This window comes from Oryx dammah, unplaced genomic scaffold (genome assembly GCF_014754425.2).
Source record: "Oryx dammah isolate SB20612 unplaced genomic scaffold, SCBI_Odam_1.1 HiC_scaffold_28, whole genome shotgun sequence".
Lineage (NCBI taxonomy): Eukaryota > Metazoa > Chordata > Mammalia > Artiodactyla > Bovidae > Oryx > Oryx dammah.
The window spans coordinates 25,316,919-25,338,469 of NW_024070212.1; the positions used below are offsets into that span (position 1 = coordinate 25,316,919).

The window sequence follows — 21,551 nt, forward strand, 5'->3', positions numbered from 1 at the left end:
AGCATATAATGTGGGGGAAATATATGGCATTCACAATTTGGACAGTGTCAGACTGAACACACACATTCAAACACTGCCTTTAGACAGTATTGAAGAAAGGTGAGCAGATTTACTCTAGGAACAGTTTTGTTTTTATTTTATTAATTTTTATTAGAGTATAGTTGATTTACAATGTTGTGGTAGTTTCAAGTGCACAGCAAAGTGAATCAGTTATACATATACATGTATCCACTCTTTTTTTAGATTCTTTTCCTATATAGACCCTAACAGAGTATTGAGTAGAGTTCTCTGTGCTATACAGTAAGTCCTTATTAGTTATCTAAGTTATCTATTTTATATACATATGGGCTTCCCTGGTGCCTCAGAGGGTAAAGAATCCACCTGCAATGTGGGAGACCTGGGTTCAGTCCCTGGGTCAGGAAGATCCCCTGGAGAAGGAAATGGCAGCCCACTCCAGTATTCTTGTTTGGAGAATTCCATGGACAGAGGAGCCTCATGGGCTATAGCCCCTGGTGTTGCAAAGAGTCAGACACGACTGAGTGACTAAGCACACACATTTTATAAATAGTAGTTGACTGAGTGACTGAGCACACACATTATATATATAATAGTATGTGTATGTTTCAATCTCAATCTTCCAATTTATTGCTTCCCTGCTCTTCACCCCAGGGTAACCATAGTTTGTTTTCTACATCTGTGAGTCTAGTTCTGTCTTGTAAAGAAGTTCATTTGTACCCATTTTTTTAGATTCCACATATCAGTGATATCATTTGATATTTGTCGTTCTGTGTCCGACTTACTTCACTCATTTTGACAGGGTCCGAGATGACTTTTTAATTAATGATTTAGTGTACTAGACTGTAAGTTCCACAGGACAGGAATTATGGCTCTGTAGTTGGTCCTGGGGTCCCAAGCCTGTCCTTAGCCTATTGCCTGGCATAGTGTAAATATTGGGTTGAACTGTGTAACATTGCCATGTTTAGAGGTCAAAAACAGTCGAATATCAGCAATTAGGTCACACAGTTCAACCTAATATTGTGCCATCTTTGTGTATTGAATGTTGACTACGTATCATTGAAGAGTTCTTAGATGCCTGTATTTAACGCAGTTTTCTTTCTTTACTTTTTTTTTTAATCTTTGTTTTTTTACTTGGCTGTGCCAGATCATAGTTGCAGCATGTGACCTCTTAGTGTTGCAGCATGAGGGATCTAGTTCCCTGACTAGGGATCAAACCCAGGCCCCCTGGATTGGGAGTGTGGAATCTTAGTCCCTGGACCACCAGGGAAGTCCCCAACACAGTTTTCTATAGCCAACGAAATCCCAGCTACAGTATTTGAAAAGGAACTCTAAAACTTCCAATAGCTAAAAACTCGTGGACTCATGACGCAGAGGTAGGGCATCCGTGAGACTTGAGACTTCAGAGCCTTGGATTCAGTAGATTTTCTCTGCAGTTCTTGGTGCATTTTCCAGCCAAAGATGGAGGCGTGTGCCTTGGGGTCTGGAGCGCTGTCCGTAGCCTGAAGAATCTGGGAGAGTATGCTGGAAGGCTGGGCTGGAAGGCAAAGACAGGGATAAGGTGGCCCGAAGAAGGCAGAGAGACCCATGAGCCCTGTTGACGGAGCCGCGTCTGATCCTGAGTGAAGGGAGCTCTTGTTTTCACAGCCCAGACTTCCTGCACTCAGGTGTTCATGGTCCATGGATTTGAGGTGCCCACAGTGTGCTCAGTGACTGGCTAGGCACTGCAGACCTCATTGGGAGCCTCCTTTCTGCCTGAGCCACTGCAGGCTGGATGTAGACCCTGGCCCAGTGGAGGCAAGGGTTGAAATGAGGAAAAAGCCCAGCTGGGCCCTGCTGGGAGAGGCCCAGTACTCTGGCCTGGGGCCTGCTCCCTGGCTGTGGAACTGGGAGTCAGGCCCAGCCTAGGGTTTGGACTAGGGCTTCCCAGCCTCCTCTGCTAAATCCCTTTTTTTGCATCTGTTTGGATTTCATGGCTCTCTTTCCAGTTTCTATGCACAAATGTCCAATTGTGCCACACTATTGTAACGCTCACTGTTTTCTCACACCCACAGGATAATTCCTCGTTCGGCTCAATTCCACCACTATTTGTTGAGCAGCCATATGTGCCAGCACAGGATGGGAGTGGGGGGGGAGGGAAAGCACAAAGGTGCATGACACTGGGTCCTGCCTGTGGCAGACACTGTTGGTTAGCTACACGGCAGCCATTTTTTTTCCCTCTCTCTCTTCTTGTTGGCAGAGCCCTGATGCAGTTTCAATGCCATGCCTCCTTTCTCCACCCCCACCCCCCAGCTCAAGGAAAAGTGGCTCTGCTTCCAGCTCTAGGGTGAAAGGTGATTGATTCAAGCTATGCCCATGGTTTATATACGGGCATGTGACATCATTTTAGCCAGTGAGATATGAGAAGTCCTCTGGGGAGGGAAGGGAGTGGATTCTGGGAAAGATGTCTTCTCCCTTAAAAGGAAACACAGAAGGGGCAGCTTCTTCCATTAGATTCTTGGAAGTGAGCAGCCATTTTGTCACCATGAGGAAAGCAGATCGGTTGAGGCTGTCAGAGGGGTAAAGATGGGAAGAAACAGGGTCCTTAATGACAGAGCCACTGAAGGCTGAGTAGGCTGATCCTTGTACTTTCTGTTGTCACTGGTTCAGCCAGAGGAATTATAAGCAGATAGAGTAGGGGCTCACCAGAGAAAGAGAACCAGGCATGGCTTTCTTGACATAAGAGAAGCCATTTTTGGCCTGAGTTATTTTTGGATCTAAGCCTGGCCACAGTGCTTGTCCTGGAACAGATCTCAGTAGTTAATGATCATAAGAGAACAAAAGAATGCAAGAACTGTTATCAGGCAAGAGAAGTAAGGATAGCAAAGATAGTATATCAGTTAAAAAGACTCCCAGTTCTCTTTCAGTAGTAAAGATTAGCCTGAAATGTTTAACTTCCAGATCAACTGGAATGTAAGGGATAATGTTGTTCAGTCACCAAGTCATGTCTGACTCTTTGTGACCCCATGGACTACTGCTTGCCAGACTTCCTTATCCTTCACTATCTCCCAGATTTTGCTTAAACTCATGTCCACTGAGTCAGTGACGCCACCTGACCATCTCATCCTCTGTCACCCCCTTCTCCTGCCCTCAATCTTTCACAACATCGGGGTCTTTACCAATGAGTCAGCGCTTCACATTAGGTAGGCAAAGTTTTGGAGCTTCAGCTTCAGCATTAGTCCTATCAATGAATATTCAGGGTTGATTTCCTTTAGGATTGACTATTTTGATCTCCTTGCAGTCCAAGGGACTCTTAAGTCTTCCCCAGCACGACAAGTTGAAAGCATCAATTCTTTGGTACTCAGCCTTCTTTATGGTCCAAATTTCATAGAAAAGCTATGACAAACCTAGGCAGTGTATTACAAAGCGGAGACATCACTTTCCCAACAAAGGTCCATAAAGTCAAAGCTATGGTTTTTTCCAGTGGTCACGTATAGATGTGAGAGTTGAACCAAAAAGGGATGATGGTGTTGACGTTTTGTAATCCTTGTGATTTCAGTCCACTAAAACTTGGACTCTCAAGCCTCCATGAATATGTATGTACTCTTAGCTTTAAACTAGCCTAACTTTGCTGGTCAAGGTGACACTGCCTTGGGAAAGACCTCTGATGTTCTCCTTACTTGCTCCAATAATAAATTCTTTCTTCTCCTAATCTTTGGCGTGGTTGTGTTTTTCTTGGCTCAGCATCCACCAAGAGGTAAACCTAGTTTTTCGGGTAACAGAATTGATGTTTCCCACTGCTTACAGTTGAAGGCAACCTGTATTAGATACTCCCTCAAGGGAGCAGGAAATAGGATTTATTCTTATAAAACAATAAAAGGTTCTTTCTCTCTTATAAAACAAGGAAGGTTCTCATCATAAGGTACAGTGTTCAGAGCCAGTGCTTACCCCTGTGGTAAAGCAGAGGAGAAAGAGGTTAAGTAAGTTAGTAGGAGGGACTCAAGTGAGGAGACTGTATTTGAATGGATCCTGAGGGAGAATTAGGATTTGTGTAGAAAGAGTGAGGAGTGGATGGCATGAACAGACCTGTGGAGACAGGCGTGGACGAGGCTCTGGCAGAGAACAGGGAGATTATGTCCTAATTCCACAGGCAGATTCTAGAGCACTGCAAATTGCAGGCTTAGAAGGTGACCCTTGATTTATGCAGTGAGGGGATTGTGGGCTTTTGAGCAGAGAAGAAACTAAGAAAGCGGCCATTGGAAGGAAGGATTTGGCAGGTCGATCAGAGGGAAGAAAATAAAAGCTGAATGACCAGTTTAAGCTCCTGGAATGATTCAGTTGTTTGTGATGAGATGTGAGTTGAAAGCAGGAGGACATGGCAGAAGATATCAAAGGAAAATTGTAAAGGAAAGTAACTGTTAAAAGAAGGGAAGATTGAATGAAGGGGTGATTGAATCTTACATCTAGAAAATGACTGTAAGAGTTTGAGTGTGATGACTTGACATAAAATGGAAATTCGGAAGAGGGGACTGAATTTAGGAAGCTGCTGTGTGTGGGGTTTGAGGTAATGATGGAAGCGCTAAGTAATGAGACTTTGAATTCATATGAAAATAGGGGCTTAAGACCTTGGGAATGAGAGGTCAGGGCTTCAGATGAGGTGGCAGAGGTAACAACTCACCAGGTATGCGCACCTTCCTTCAAATTTTGGCAGATTTGTTGAGGCCGTGTGACTAACGTGAGACAATAAAATGGGTGAGGAGGTGACAGGTGTCATCTTCTGGCCGAGGCAGCTAAACGCCCATATTTCTTCACTTCCTCCTCCCGTGCCACAGCACTCTTGGGGCCAGGGGCCAGGGGCTGGGGATGTGGCCACAAGGGGAAGAGGGCCATCCTTCCAGACTTGCATTGCTTCACCTTTAGTCAGGGAATCTTTGTGGAATCCTTCTAGAGCTGTGACAGGGTGGCACTCTAACTGCTATTTGTGTGATGTGGGTGATAAGTGATCTTCAGGTTATACTTTGTCCACTGACTTCTGACTTGATTTGCTCAGAGATCTGTGTTGGAGGGGCTAGAGCATGCTGGCTGACTTTCCTTCTCTCTCTGGGGCTCTCGGTATTTCTGGAGGGTGAGTTTACTTCCCTCCACCCCCTGCCCCAAGGCCCTTTAGCTTCCCAGGGAGGGGATCCCTGTCCCTCAGCCATGCCAGCGAGATGACTGCTTTGCCCGCTGGTCACCAGGATGTCAGTGGCTTTCAGAGGGGAATGTTTTGGTGACTGGTATCTTAACTGGTGACCAGCTTGAGCATCTCAATCACCTGACTAAAGGTGAGAGCTTTGGGAAAAAGTTCCAGACTTCTAGATTAGACTAAGAATGAGGTCTGAAGTCCTTTTCACCTTTCCTAGTCTGCAAAGATTCCAAATGTGCTTTGCTTAAAGGCTCAGGAGTGCCGAGCTGGCCCGGAGAGCACAGGCGCACTTTGTTCGGGGCTGTGTGCACTGGCCTGGCTGACTCAAGTTGTTTTCCTAAGGGCAGGGGCCCTGGTGCAGCGCTGGGAAGCATTTGGCATCTGGTTTTCGTCAGGCAGCGAGTAAAAGTGCAGATGCTGAATCTGATTTTGCTTTAAACAAAGCACAGTTAGACACAAAGGAAGGGCCTTTGTGCAGGGTCTCTTCTGCTTCGATGTGATCTCTGCTGTGTCCTGTTTCTCCTTCTACTGGAGACTTTGACTCTACAGACACTTAGAAGAAAACCCTTCAGACCTGGGGACAGCTGGCCTGGGCCACTGGGGTGTTTCTCTACGACTTGAAAATTTAAAGACAGCGAGGGACTCTTTCTCTGTTTCATGGATAGTTGGTGTTTTTATTTTTCCTCCGCTTTCAGCAGACTAGGGCTGTCCTATATATTTGTGAATGATGCCTTGTTCATGGTCTTGGTTTATTCACAGCTCTCCCTGCTCCCTCTGACAGGCCCAGAAGGGCCACGTCTAGTCGCAGGAGGAGCTGTCTGTCAGCCTGGCCTTGCCTTCATCCATCAGTCCATCAGTCATCCATCCCTCCCTCCACCTGATCACCGTTCGATAAGCACTGGTTATTGAGCCAGCAGTGTGATTTGGAGCAAATTACTTAATTCTTCTAAATGCCCTTTTCCTTATCTGAAAATAACGGGAGCCACTCGTTTGGGTTGTTGGTTGAATTTAGTGGAACCATCGGGAGAGAGTCTTTGTGTAGGAAATGCTCTATAAGTTGTAGTGATTGTTCATCGTTGTTCAGGACCAGGGTGCCACCCTAATCAGCTGACAGCCACAGATTGCCTTAGTTAGACATACATGTCGATTGGAGATTGGATTTAGGCCACAGTACATAGTGGTGAGCCATAAACAAACGCACAGCTACCTTTGGACCACTTTGACACCTCTCTCAGGCTATCTTGCTTTCCTTGTTTCAGGCTTGGTGAGGCTATTGTAGCTGAAATCTCCTGGCCTTTGACCAGATGGCCCCTGGGCGTTCCCCAGCTTTGAGGTTCTTTCAGGCTGAGGTGGCTCCAAGGGGTCCTCCCGGCATTGTCTGGGGGCTACTGCCTGGATCTCTCCTGCCCCGCGCTTCACCTCGTTGCCACCTGCCACCTCCCTGCTTCTGGTGTCTCCACAATGCCCACCACTCTTCCCTCTTCCCTTCTCCATCTCCTCAGCACCTGTTCCTGTTGGCACTGCTGTCTCTTGCCTGTTCTTCAGGGTCTCCTGGTACTTTACTCGGGATTCCCAGGTGGCGCTGTGGTAAACAATTTGCCTTCCCGTGCAGGAGACATGGGGTTCAATCCCTGTGTTGGGAAAATCCCCTGGAGTAGGAAATGGCAACCCACTCCAGTATTCTTACCTGGGAAATCCCATGCACACAGAAGCCTAGCTGGTGTGGAAATGAGTCAGACACGACTGAGCAACTGAGCGCAGGCACACCTGGTCCTTTGGGGAGCAGCGTTGACGTCCTCTGTGTACCGTGCTGGGCTTCACTCTAGAGCAGTGATCCCCAACCTCCAGGATCTAATGCCTGATGATCAGAGGTGGAGCTGATGTGATAACAACAGAAATAAAGTGCACAGTAAGTGTAATGCACTTGGATCATCACGAAACCATTCCCTACCGCACCCATGGAAAAAGTGTCTCCCACGAAACTGGTCCCTGGTGCCAGAAGGGTTAGGGACTGCTGCTCTAGAGAACCTGCCCTGGCCCTGTGAGTGTCAGGCAGAGAGGATGTAATTGGATTGTCCTGGTGAAAGGGAGTTGCTTATCACTGGGTGGCAGGGATGGTTTGGGGAGGTGGTGGCCTTGCCTAGCTCGGTGGCACCTGAAACAAGGGCATGTAGCGGGCAGGAAGACTTGCCAGGCTTTCCTGAGGGAGCTGTGCTTTTGTGCCCAGTTTACCGTGGTGCCCAGCTTAGCTGTCTCCCTCTCTGCACTTCACCTCTGACAGCTCACTTGATTCTGCCTCTGGCAATCCTAGTTTCCTGTGAATGCTTTTCTATGGCTGCTTTCTGCCTCATTCTAGCTCTCTTCAGAGAATTGAGGAAGCTCCCACCTTCATTACTTAGGAGCCAAAACTAGCCCTGTCTCGGCTGGAAAGTATTGTGCTTAGAAGAACTTTCTAAGTAAAATTAGACCTGGTAGAGAACCACACCTTGAATTTTCAAGCTTTTAAAGTTCCTGGAAAGTCCTTTGGATCCATTGTTTCTTTTTGACCCCTCCCCTGCCCCAAACCCTACCCCGCCTTCCTTCTAAAGATCCTGAAGGTGGCATTTAACCGGAAGCCAGGCAGAGGAATGCTCTGTCCTGGCGCCTGTGGGAAGGGACAGGGAGCGGCCAGAGCTTGTGCCCAAGGGATGGAAATGAACCGCAATGTGTCATAACAGAGACTTTGTCCTGCCCCGGCTCGGCTCTGTGTTTATTCTGACGGCTGTAGAGGGAGGTGATGCAGTTGTGGGAAAGCACTTCTGTGGCCCCTCGTTAAAGCAGAGGAAATGAGAGGCCTGCAGGCCACAGCCAGGCTGGCCTTGAGCAAATCGGTCAAGTGCTGGGCTCCGCCACCAGCCTCTGTGCTGTCTTTGGTCTCAGCCCTGCCCCCAGCAGCCACGTCCATGGCCTCCCCTTACCCTCCTCTGCCCCACCAGGCTGGGGTCTTTGTCCCTCACCCCCGTCAGTGTTTCAGTTCGTCACAGGGGCTCCTTCATCCCTGTCCGGGGCTGGTTGAAGGCCTATGGATCAGTAGAGTCACTCACTCGCACTGGTGGGGGAAGCAGAAGCTGGCCTTAGGGAGCCCCGCTTCATGCCAGCTCTGTGCATTCACTCCCATCCTCCAACTTCACCCTCGTCGTTTTGAGCCAGGGGACCGTGATTCAGCCCTTGTACAGATGGCACAGTTGAGGCACAGCAAGGCTTTGTGATTTCTCCAAGTCACAACCAGCCAGGCCACTTCTCTGAACTCCAGTTAAGCAAAAGGAACCTAGTGTTGTCTTAATTCACTTGATGGTGGTATAGTTTACGTACAACAGAATTCACCAGCTTTAAGTGTATACCTCACTGAATGTTGACAAATGTAAACAACTATGGAAACCACCATCACCCCCCAAAATTCCCTCCCTACACCTCCAGGTCTGCCAACCACTGATCTGATTTCTGTAACTACAGCTCTGCCCTGTCCAGAATGTGGTCCACATGGAATCCTGTAGTATGAAGCCTTTAAAAAATTTTTTAATAATGTCTTTTAGTATGAAGCTTTTTGAATCTGGCTTCTCTCATCAAAATGGTTCTGAGATTCATTCACGTGATTGTGTGTGTCTGGTTCATTCCTTTTTATTGCTGAGTAGTATTCCCTTGTATGGCTGTATCACCATTTGTTTCTCCACTCCCTAGCTGAAGGACATTTGATCTGTTTGCAGTTTGAGGCTATTATGAATAAAGCTGCTTTTCTGTGTGTTATGTCTTTGTGTGGACGTAGGTTTTCAGTTCTCTCTCGTAAATACCAGGAGCGGGATTGCTGGGCCATATGGTGAGTGTGTGTTTAACTTTTTAAGAAGCTGCCAGATTGTCTCCCGAAGCGATGCGCATCTCACATTCCCATGAGCAGAGTCTGAAGGGCACCTAGTACATTTGATTTTGTACAGTGGTACATCTCGGGCCTTTCTGGTTATCCTGTAGGGTCACTTGCTGCTGAGGCGTTAGTGCCTGATAGTCACATTAATGAGTCCTGAGCCTGCCCTTGCAAGAGGGGATGTCAGGAGAGGTTTCCAGTTGATGCTGGAGAGGTTTTCCCAAGGTGCCCTCTAGCCAGCTAGGGCGGCCTTCTCCTCTGACAGCCCCATGCCTCGTGGGCATCCTCTGCTCACATTCTCCTCGGACCTCACCTGGTTAACAACTAAGAGTCACCTGTGGATTCCCCCTGCTGTAACTGGGACCCCCTGGCAGTGTGGACACTGGAGCATTCCACACCTGTGCTGCTCACTTCCCTGGCCATCATGGCCCCAGGAGGATGGCTCCAGGCCAGTGCTGGAGCAGGAGCCACTGGGAGCTGTGGACGGGCTCAGCTCTGGTGGGATGTCTCCTGGGTCCGGGTGTCTGTGTGGGGGCTGCAACTTCATAGGCATCTCGGGACTGGAGCTCGCTCAGGATGCTCCTGAACAGGTGTCCAATGACTGCAGGGTCCTGGATTGTTTTCTTGTTGTGTGCTGAGGTTTTGACCAAGCCGACAAATGGTAGAGGCGGGTGCAGTTTGTGCTGATGTGACCTCCAGGGGAAATGGAGAGGAGGAGTTTGAGGACCTGTGGGTTTTTTTTTTATTTGTGGCAACATTCCCTGAACCGTGTTCTTGGTAGGGGTCCATGGAAGGAAGCACGGGTCATCCTTTCTAAAGCAGTGATATCCAGAGTGAGAACGTCTGGCTGTTTGTCCTGTAGCACATGCACTTGTGAATCGGGGTCACAAGTCTGGGGAGATCAGAGCCCACTGGTGAACCTGCCTGCAGGGCCAGAAAGAGCCCTGCCCTCAGAGTGGGAGGCCCTGGCTGTTGCCATTTCCCTGACTTCCTGCTGACTTCATGACCTTGGGTGAATCCTTGACCCCTTAGCCCTCAGCTTCCTCACAGTGGAGTAGGAATAGCATCCCTGTTGCCTGGGGATTTCGATGCCCATGGGGAAGCCTCCTGAGTGCATGAAGGCCTGGCCTCGGCCCCCTTCCCTTCCCCTTTCTTGGATCTGATTGTTTTCTGGCACCTTCAGGAGGACCAGGCACGGATGGGTGCCTCTGGGGCAGGCTACCACCAGGCAGTGTCTGCTGAGAATGGTCAGGGTCTTAGCACCAGGCCTGGAAATTTCCTGCTTGCTCCCTTAGACTGGCAGGAATAGGTTCACAAAAGAGAAGACGGCTATTGACAATCAGCCTGGAGTCAAGGACACTGCAGAGGAGTGAGTCAAGGCCTCTGAAGGTCCTGCCACGAGTGTCCATCCAGATGAGGCCTCGGTGACCCTGGGTGTGAACAGAACCAACGCCAGGATTCCAGCACCAGGAGCGTGCTTTTAAAGGGGGAGACGCAGAACTTCCCTGGTGGTCCAGTGGTTAAGACTCCTTGCCTCCATTTCAGGGGGCACCGTGTTGATCCCTGATCAGGAGTGTTGGTCGCTCAGTCGTGTCCAACTCTGTAGCCTGCCAAGATCCTCAGTCCACAGGATTCTCCGGGCAAGAGTACTGGAGTGGGTTGCCATTCCTTTCTCCAGAGGATCTTCCCAACTTAGGGATCGAACTCAGGTCTCCTAGGTTGCAGGCAGATTCTTTACCGTCTGAGCTACAGGGAGGTCATGGTTGGGGAACTAGATCCCCATGCCACATGGCCAAAAAAAGAAAGGTGAGGGAGGCGCTGTGGGAGGGATGAGAGCCCTGATCTGGGAATCTGGCTTCACTAAGCCCTGTTGTTGGCAACTGGTCAAGGGACCTTGGACAGGTTGACCTCAGCTTCCTCTTCTGTAAAGGAGGGGATGGGACCAGATGGTGGGCTCTGGAACGCGTTGCCTCCACAGAGGAGCTGGCGCCACAACCTCGGCCCCTCTCACTGTTCACACTGTGCTTTCTGGACCCCCAGCCTTGGCTACCGGCTGGCAGATCGCTGTGGTTAGTGAATAATTGCTTCAGGGCAGAAGTGGGAGAGTGCGGACTGCGAGTGGAGACATGGGGGACACAAGTTCCACCAAGGTGAGATGATTTCAGGCAGCAACTTGCAGAGGAACTTGGAAACGACTTGGCTAAGCGGGTTTTGCCCTGGGCTTGCTGGCAGGTGGCCCTGGGGGCCCCCTGCTGACACCTGCCAATTGAGCTCCCGAGGCCTGGTTGGTGCTGTGATTGATGACACTGCAGTGGGGCCACTTCCTGCCATTCAAGATGCTCCAGGTGCCTCGAGTCCTGGTTCAGAACCACTAGCTGTACCTCCGGTTGAGGCTTTTCCTTTTCCACATTTCCTTAACCCATTTGAGCTAATCTCCCTCTTTCTGTGTGACAAGAATTTTTAGTTCTCTGGTCAAATTTTGGTTTGTCTAGAATCCCACTCTGTGTTTCTTTGGGGTTTATCTTTTACATCCTAGGCATCCTGACCTAGACCCTTTGCCTCTTAAGCGTGGGGACTCAGGTCTACCTGCTTGGAAGCATCCAGAGCTCATATGATTCATCATGATTGCAGTTTCACTCAGATACATGCAGTATGACATCCTTAGTGAACTCATTCTAGACTTAAAAGCCAATTTTTTTTCATTAAAAAAATTTTTTTTAATGATGTAACAGGTCACATCATTTAACCCGTTACATCATTTAACCTGTTTTCACATATTAAACAACAAACTTGGGAGTATGAAAACAAATATTCTATAGTTCAGAGTAAAATTTCATGAAACAAAAACTTGAGTGATTTTTGAATGGTCCTTATTGTATCAGTTATACATGTAAAATCTGATAACATTTTATAGGTGTTTCTGACTCCAAAGTCCATACCCTCAATTGTCCTGCCACTTAACCTCTGAGTATCAGAAGGAGGAAATGACATTTCCATGTACCTGAAATAAAAGTTGTTTCCTTCAAAATAAAATAAAATATGATAACATTTTTTTTTTCTTCCTTTTCTTCCTCTTGTTGCAGAGTGTCTTCCAATCACCAGATACTGAGCAAACTGGGAATGGAATGGGTACCTCTGCCATGCTTGCTTTCCCTTCTGACTCCGAAGCTGGCAGAATACAAGCCATTCTCTAGATGCTATGATAACATTTTATTAAGTGATAACATTTTATTATTTGTGAAGGGTCATCAAAAACACTAATCTCGTAAATAATGTTCCTGACTTGAATTACGACACAATTCAAAGCCCCTCTCCAGCTTCCCTTTGTCCTCTGCTCCCTGCAGCTCCAGGCTCTGTCCTTTCTGAAGGCTGCCTTCCTTCCACTGTCACAGAGGCACCTCTTCACATTTTCTTTGCTCTGGATGCTGTAACTGCTTTTCTGTATTTTAATTTTTTATTGTGGAAAATTTCAAATATAGACTAAAGTGGAAGAAATAGGATAATGAACCCCTACACACCCATCACCTAGTTCTAACAATTACCAGCTTATGGCCAATCTTGTTTTATTTGTACCCTCTCTCACTTCCCTATCCTTCCTGTATTATTTTCCAACAAATCCAAGGATCACACATTCTATTCCCACATGTTGTGGAAAATTCTTGCCCACTAAGCTGCATTTATTAGTTATGTTATTGTTCTTGTTCAGCGTCTGTCGTGTCCAACTCTTTGTGACCCCATGCACTGCAGCACGCCAGGCTTCCCTGTCCTTCACTATCTCCCAGAGTTAGCTCAAACGTATATCTGTTGAGTCGGTGACGGCATCCAACCATCACATCCCCTGTTGCCCCCTTTTCCTTCTGCCCTCAATCTTTCCCAGCATCAGAGTCTTTTCCAGTGAGTCGGCTCTTTGTATCAGATAGCCAAAGTATTGGAGCTTCAGCTTCAGCATCAATCCTATTATTTTCTCATTTAAAATTAATTTGCAGAATAGCAAGGAGATAACATTTCATCCCTGTCAGATTGGTGATAGTGTAATAGATGAACAATACCAGGAGTTGAGGAAGATACAGAAAGAATACTTAAACACTGACCTTGAGAATAGGAAATTGGTGCATGAGTGTTGCAGGCCATTTGGGCCAAGTCTCCTGTGACTGATGATACCTCTAGACAAACATTTACAAGAACATTTACTGCTGTGAAATGTTGAAAATCTCTGAAAAGTTCATCAGCAGAAAAATGAATTTAAAATTTGTGATACATACGATGAATATTCTTACAGTGATCTGTGATCGGCCGCAATCAGAATGAATTCACTAGACTGACATATGTCAACAAGGATTACTCTCAAAAATGTTTTGCCGAGTAAGAAAGATGCAAAAGAGTGCTTACAGTGTGATGCCATTTTAAAAAGTTTTAAATCATGCCAAAACTATGTTTTTGGATACATGCATATATAGGAAGAGCATAAAAATGCATGAGAGTGATAAATACCAAGTTCAGGATGTTATTTCTGGAGTTGGTGGGGGTAACAGAATTGGGAAGGGAGTGAAATAAAGGACTTGATCAGTGTCTCTAATGCCTTCTTTCTTGAAAGAAAAATCTAAAGCCAGTGAGGCAGAATATGAGGATTTGACAGTCTTTGATGTGTACAGGTATTTATTATTCTCTACATTTTCTGTATGTTTTAAATACTTCCTCGTTCAAAAGTTGAATTTAATTGTTTTTCACGTGATGAGCCTGAGACGGCCATTGTGTCACCTGATGTTGTCAGCATTTAAACTGAAGCTAAACACACTTGTCCAATCCTGAGAAAATGCTTATTTCCTTTGTCATTTAGTGATACTAGATCCCAGATTGCCCCCTAAATTTAATGGATTTCTAGAAGTCCATGACTCCATGTATTTTCCAGACGCTTCTAGTGACAGTTAGAAAAAGCCAAGTAATGAAGCCCTAAGGATTTGACTTGCCAAGCTTGCAGAAGAAGCAGTTGCATTGTGTCTTCTTTTCCCTGTTGCAGAAGGTGAGGGCAGTGTGAGAGAGAGGCTGAGGAGGGCATCCTGCCTTGCCTGTGTGTGGACTGGTCCCACAAAACCTGCACTGGCTTAGCACCTGTCTCTACACCTGGTTTGCACTAGAGTAGGGTTCACAGGCCTTGGGAGAGGGAGGGTTTAGATAATGAGAAGAGAAGTGGTTGATGTGTCACAGGATTAAGGGCCCGTCTATAGCGAGACAAGGGGCTTCCTAGGTGGCTCAGTGGTAAAGAATCTGACTGCCATGCAGGAGCAAGGTTCGATCCCTGGGTCAGGAAGATCGCCTGGAGAAGGAAATGGCAACCCACTGTAGTATTCTTGCCTGGAAAATGCCATGGAAAAAGCTGCATTTTTCTTTCAAGAAAGAAGGCATTAGAGACACTGATCAAGTCCCTTGCCTGGCGGGCTACAATCCATGGGGTTGCAAAAGAGTCGGATATGAATGAGCATACACCCACTATAGCTAGACAGACCTCTTAAGATCTGGTCCCTTCACCTCATCTTCATCTCTGCTCACTAGCCACCTCTGTCCAGCCCTGGTTCCAGTTGGAGCCCTCACCAGCCCTCTCGGTGAACTCACCCTTTGTCCTTTGGCTTTGCATGTGCCCTGGCTTCCCACATGGCATAAGTACCTCCCCATACCTGTTCCTGGGCTGCCTGCCCGACTCCTGCTTCCCAAGACTCGGATCAAGGTAACCTCCGTGTGACACCCTCCCTGACTCTAGACTGACCCCGCCTCCCCCAGCACAGTTGGCTCCTTGTCTGGGTGGTGCTTAATTCCACGCTTATCTCCTACACTTATGCAGGTGGAGTGGTTCCAAATATGGACTTGATGGCTGCCCCGGGCAGATTACTTAACCTCTCAGTGCCACTCTCATCTGCAAGTGAGGATGCGGATGGCAGCTGCCTCCTGTTGCTGTCAAGGCTCAGTGTTGTCCTGTGTGCTGGCATTTATAGCAGGGCCTGGCAGGGTGTCGTCGTTTTCTGCTTTCCTCTTTTCTTCACTTTCTTTTCACTCTTCCTGTTTCTCTTCCCTCCTACCTCTTTCTTTTTTCCTTATTGTTTAGCTCTTCAACACTGGAAGATGGAAAACATTGGAAGCAACACCCAGTGACTAATAGCAGACAGGTGTGAATGACTAATAGCAGACTTGGGGGGAAAAGTCAAATTTTGGAAGGACGGGTGGGAGTCAGATTAGATGGATGGGGGAGAGGGGCCAGAATTTGGAAACCTTGAGGCCCAAAAGGAGGAGTTTGGGCTTGAAGGGATGGGCCGAGTGGTGCGGCCGTTATGCATATGGCGGAAAACCGCTGCAGTGGACTTAAGTGGCAGTGAACTGACGGGCAGAGAGGGAGAGTGGCAGGAGGAGACAAGTTTTAAGATTTGCTAAAGAGCTTTAAGATTGAAGAGAAGACAGGTGGATCGGGTTGGTGATGGTGGCGGAGGAACTGGAGAGGTTCTGGCGAGGAAGGGACAGGGCGCAGGTGAGAGGGTGGAGGAGGCAGGGCAAGCTGCAGCCTAGCGCTGAGATTTATCACCAGTTGCTCTGCAGGAAGCCACCAAAAGAGGGAAGATAGCAACGAGAACATTTTTTAAACTTTATTTTTACTTTTAATATGTGTGGAAGTGTGAAAGTGTTAGTCGCTCAGTCGTGTCCGACTCTTTGCACCCTCATGGACTGTAGCCCGATCCGTCCATGGAATTCTTCAGGCAAGAATACTAGAGTGGGTTGCCATTGGGATCTTCCTGACCCAGGGATCGAACCTGGGTCTCCTGCATTGCAACCAGATTCTTTACCGTCCGAGCCACCAGGTGTGGAATGGTTTTGAATTTGGCATCAAATTGGTGTATTTATTGATGATACCTACTGTGGATGCCAGCAAGAGGCACTGTGACCTCATATACTTACAGGCAAGACAAAAGTGGGGAAATACTATTCCAAGCATCATCGTCAGAGTTCTCTGGCTGGGATAGGTGTTGTAGGATTCAGTCCTCTACCTTTTTGCATTGTTCTAATCTGTTTTGATGAAGGTAGAGGTCATACTCTTCCAAAAGATTTAAAGTTATGTACATGACTTTAAAACAGGAACGGACAGCAAGTATATGTCTTGATCATGAAGGAGGAGATGGGCTGGTGGTCTGGATCCCAGTAGGATGGACAGAGATTCTTGGAAGGTTTTGAATCCAGCAGCCCAAGTGTGGGAGTGAGAGGCTGTGGGAAGGATGGAGGGTTGATGCTGGCAGGCATCAACCATGTGATATGGCCACCAAACAAAGCTGTCTTGTCTGCAACTAAAGGAAATGTGGTGTCTAGAACTGGGGTATGGTAATCTACATGCCCTGTGCTGGCCAGACCACGTGTTTCAGAAATGGCGTGAAGTTCTGAGCCACACCCTTGGTGGGACAGAGGTGAACTGGAGCCTGTTTGTTAGAAACAGGGAAAGAGACAAAATCCATGTCATGCACAGCCACAAAAGATCGCCAGCTATTCAGCCCGGGATTCGAGAAGCTTGAGTTTCTAGGTGGCAAGCTCCTTGAGGGTCAGGATTATTCTGTGCGTCTGTAGCCTCAGTGCCTCTTCAGTGTCTGGTGCCTAGAATGTGCTCAGTTATTACCCATTGAATGGATGGGTGATAGACTGGGCTTGTCCAGGATCCTGGAGCCCAGTTTCAGTTCAAAGTAAAGAACTTTCCAATAGAACTTTCCTGCTTGGGCTGCTATCAATGGTGACGTGTCTCTGCCAGGAGAGGATCTGCAGACATAAGGAGTCAAGTTCAGGTGGGCGGTTAGACCAGTGGACCCCAAGAATCTATCATTGTTTACATGAGTCAGGACTTTTTGGTGGAGGAGAGTAAGGGGGAGTAGGGAAAAAAAAATCTGTGATCACTGAGGGGTGGCCAGGAACAACTAGATTTGTAAACGAATCTGCTGGCAAATTTATTTACAAGTACATCCCCCCTCAAAGTGCTTTTTATAATTTCTAGATAAAATGCCCTAATTTGAAATTAGCATCAAGTGGAATTTAAGTTAATAGTGTGAATTGCAGTCCCATCTGCTTGGCTTCATGGCCCAGTAGATCTGCAGAGCCATTTGTCACAATTTGTTTTAAAGCCAGGAAGAAAAATACTCCTGGATACCATCCAGAACTTCTTGTGGAGACGCTGTCTTTGGAATGTGGAAGGGGTGGGTGGTGAGGATGCTACCCACTTGGGCAGAAGGAGGGCCATGTGCTGGGAGCCAAGAGACGGGGGTTCCAGTTTCCCTCGGTGGCTTGCTCATGACCTTAGGGAAGCTATACAACCTCTTGGGTTTCAGTGCCTGGTGTGGAGGGGCCTGGCAGACCAGAGCTGCTTCATGTCAGGGCTGAGCCGCTTGACTGGTCATTCTTTCATTCATTCAGCTAATAATTTTGAGCTCCTGTTAAGTGTCAGGCTTCATCCTCAAAGGGCTTCCCAGGTAGCTCAGATGGTAAAGAATCTGCCTACAATGCTGGAGACCTGGGTTCGATGCCTGGGTCAGGGAGATCCCCTGGAGAAGAGAATGGCGAAGGACTCCAGTTTTCTTGCCTGGGAAATCCCATGGACTAGAACAGCTTGGCAGGCTATAGTCCGTGGGGACGCCGAGAGTCAAACATGACTGAGCAACTAACACTCACCATTCTTGAACCTGGGGATTCAGCAGTGTTAATGCTTTTTCTAGTGTAAGACCTAAGACGCTAAGAACATCACCGTCCATTTCGCTAATGTTACTGGAGAGCAGCGTTTCCTCCAGGCATAAGAACCATATGCGGGGAAAACTGTTCTGAGCTAGGGGAAGTTGTGCCCAGCCCTCCTGCTGATGTGCTTGAAGCCTGAAGGGGAACTAGGGCTGACTGGGAAGTGTGTGAAGACCAAGCTGTGAAGGCTTGGCCAGCTGAACAGATGCTTCTAGAGGCGCCTTTGAGCATGGGAGGAATCGTAAACCTGGGACGGGGCATTCTTCCCAGGACAGGTGGCTGTGGAGTGGGGCTTTCAGCTGCACGAGGGGTCCTGCTTTGTTCAAGGAGAGGCTGAGGGAGGCCTCAGTGGGTGTGAGGTGATATCAGCCCCTGTGAGGAGGGGAGCTGCACAGAGAGGATGTTCCTGGAGAAGAACCAATAGATTTATCCCACAAGCAGTAACCAGGAGATGGGTTAAGGTGAGGCCCTGATTTAAGGTGCTCCGGGTCTGCGAGGGGGTGAGTGCAGAGATAAACGTTGGTGCTGGGCAGGCACCACGCGTGGAGAAAGTGACTGACAGCCCACGGGGGTGAGGAGGGCTTCCCAGCAGAGATGACAAATGAGCTGGGCCTCCCAAGTGTGACCAGGAGTTGGTAGGGTGTTGGGGAGAGAAAAGGCCATTCCAGAGGAGGAGCCTTGGAATCTTTCCGAGTTCAGCTCCGTGTGGTGGGTGGAGGCCAGGGACCCATAACCAGAGGGTGTTCATTTGATTCTTGGAATGCTGGGGCTAGACTGCTTCAGTTCTCCCCAAAGGGAATGGTCATCCCTGTGTTTGAGGATGAGAATTCTTGGTTCTCAAGCTGCCTGGAGTCTTTTCTGGAAGATCATGGGTGTAAAACAAACAAAATAGTCCTTCCTGCCCTGTGTGTGGGGAGGTGGGAAGGCTGAGGGATAGGGATGGGCAGGTGGCTGATGCAGCCCCCGGTAAAAGCCTGGGAAAGTGGACGTAGACGTGGGTGCAGACAGGCGAGGAAGGATCGGGTCTAAGAGCTCCTACGGATACAGAGTTTAGGGACAGTTCCATGAGTGGGGCTGAAATTCAACAAGGAGAGGAGGAGAGCCTGGCCTCCTCAACGCCAGGAAGAGAACTTAGAAAGGCAGACATCAGTGGGACAGTTTTGGAGGAACAGATGTTATGGGAAGATACAATGAATTTATTTAAACAAATTTCTGGAACTGGAGGCTCAAGGGCTCAGTCAAGCTCAGTGCCTTAGAATCAGTAAGAAGTGGGCACCTAAAGTGAGTTTGAGATCGGTCTTTGGAATTCCGCTGTTGGAGGTGGCTTATTAGTTATCTAGTCTGGAAAATCCCAATGGACGGAGGAGCCTGGTAGGCTGCAGTCCATGGGGTCGCTAAGAGTCGGCACGACTGAGTGACTTCACTTTCACTTTCACTTTTCACTTTCATGCATTGCAGAAGGCAATGGCAACCCACTCCAGTATTCTTGCCTAGAGAATCCCAGGGACAGAGGAGCCTGGTGGGCTGCCATCTATGGGGTCGCACAGAGTCGGACACGACTGAAGCGACTTAGCAGCAGCAGTGCTTTGTAATCAGTCATCCCAAATCTCAGTGCCTTAAAAGTTATTTTATTTTTCAGGAATTGTCTGTAGCTCAGGACTCCAGGAAGGGCTTGAGTGGTGGCTAAGTCTTGGTTCTTTCACGGGGTGGTGGTCAGCCAGTGGCTGGGACTGGGCCAGTATTGATTGACCTGGAATGGCAGGGCTACCATCTAATTGTTTTTATGGGGTCACTCCTGGGTGCTGGCTTGGGATCCTGAAGATGCGGTGCTCAGCAGTCAGGCTGCTCATGTGGCTCTCAGAGCTCCAGGTGAAGTCACAGAGGGTCACTACTGCCACAGGCGTGCGTGCGTGTGTGCATGCTCAGTTGAGTCTGACTCTTTGGGACCCCCTGGACTGTAGTCCGCCAGGCCCCTCTGTCCATGAAATTTTCCAGGCAAGAATACTGGAGTGGGTAGCCATTTCCTTCTCCAGGGGGTGCAGTCATAAGCCACAGTCATAAGCACAGCCAGATTAAAGGGGAAGAAACACAGATCCCATCTCTTTATGGGAACAATGTTGAAGTCACGTAAGCGGAGCTGGTGGGATGGGAGATCGTGTTGCAGACAGCTTTGGGAAGTAACACCTGTGCTCACGTGCTTCTGGAACAGATGAACTCCCTAATAGTGTGATGATGACAGAGGGGAGTGGGGGCACAACCCAGATGGGCAACCTGAGTCTCTGGGCAGGGGGCAGGAGGGGACGCAGCGTGACAGAGGAGATGTGGGCAGGGGTGGAGGAGGAGAGCCAGATGTTCTGGGTGCACAGCTGGGCTTGCTGTGGGGACTCCGAGGCAGATATAAACAGTGAGGACAGGAGAGCGGCGGGTTTGGCCAGGACATATGGCTCTTGCTTATCAGTTGTTTTCTTCACTAGCTCCAGCCCTCTGCTCCCCGCCGGCCCCTTGCCCCATTTCCCCCTTAGCTTTTGAAATGACATTTCATTAGAAGTTTTAAATTATTGTTGTCTTTTTTTTTTTAATTGTTTTCCTATTTTATTTTGGTATGGCGTGCATTTTTATTCATTTATTTTTGAATAGGTAACACCACTATCCAATTAATTTAAAAGGATGACTTAGGAGGTAGACTGTGAAAATAGTTGCTTCTCATCCCATCCCTGCTGAGGTCACTGATGTTAAGTTGCACATTGTTGTTCAGTCGCCCAGTTGTGTCTGACTCTGCAACCCCATGGACTGCAGCATGCCAGGCTTCCCTGTCCTTCACCACCTCCCTGAGTTTGCTCAGACTCATGTGCATTAAGTTGGTGGTGCCATCCAACCACCTCATCCTCTGTCGCCCTCTTCTCCTGCCTTTGATCTTTCCCAGCACAGGGTCTTTTCCAGTGAGTTGGCTCTTCGCATCAGGTGGCCAAAGTATTGGAGCTTCAGCATCAGTCCTTCCAATGAATATTCAGGACTGATTTCCTTTAGGATTGACTGGTTTGATCTCCTTGCAGTCCAGGGGACTCTCAAGAGTCTTCTACAGCACCACAGTTCAAAAACATCAATTTTTCGACACTCAGCCTTCTTTGTGGTCCATCTCTCATATCTGTACATGACTAGTGGAAAAACCGTAGCTGTGACTGGTTTCATAGGTATTCTTCAGAAACTATTTTGAGTTGCTGCTGTGATGCTGACTGCAGAATTCTGCTCCCTGTCGTCCATTTCAGCCTCCATAGCAAGGGATGGGGTAGAGAGGGCGGTGCTTCACCAGCTGGCACCTCCTCTCCGGACCAATCCCGCCACCTTCACAAGCAGTCAGGGCCTGCAGACTCAGGGCTGACTTCACCCTGAATTTTGTTCAGGCTTTTCTGAACCTATAATTTTAAATGTTGCTTCTAATTTAAGTCAGATTCCTTTCATGGTGGTTTCATTTCTGCTTTGTGTGGTTTCTAAGTGTTCTTTTACTCCTAAGATGGTGATTCAGATATTTCATTCTGTTCTATCATTTACATGTAAAATTTCTTGAAAGGGGGAAAATATATAATTAGGGGAGGTCCTGAGGCTTTGGATTTTTGTATCACAAAATTATTCAGTCTGAAAAGGGACTTTTGAGATTGTCTATGTGTTTTCCCATTTGTGTTTTGTTTGTTTGTGCTTAAAATTAAAAAAAAAATTTGTTTTTATTCTGCATAT

At 47.9% G+C, this 21,551-nt stretch overlaps 1 protein-coding gene and 1 non-coding gene across 4 annotated transcripts in view; one reads left to right on the forward strand and one right to left on the reverse strand.

The window, feature by feature from the left end:
* The window catches only part of IGSF3 (immunoglobulin superfamily member 3), a 132,051-nt gene that overhangs the window by 16,144 nt on the left and 94,356 nt on the right, over positions 1 to 21,551 (forward strand). The window lies entirely within an intron of this gene.
* On the reverse strand, positions 12,147 to 12,286 carry LOC120857134. Its single transcript, XR_005719604.1, has one exon. It is a non-coding gene; the product is annotated as a small nucleolar RNA SNORA7 (small nucleolar RNA).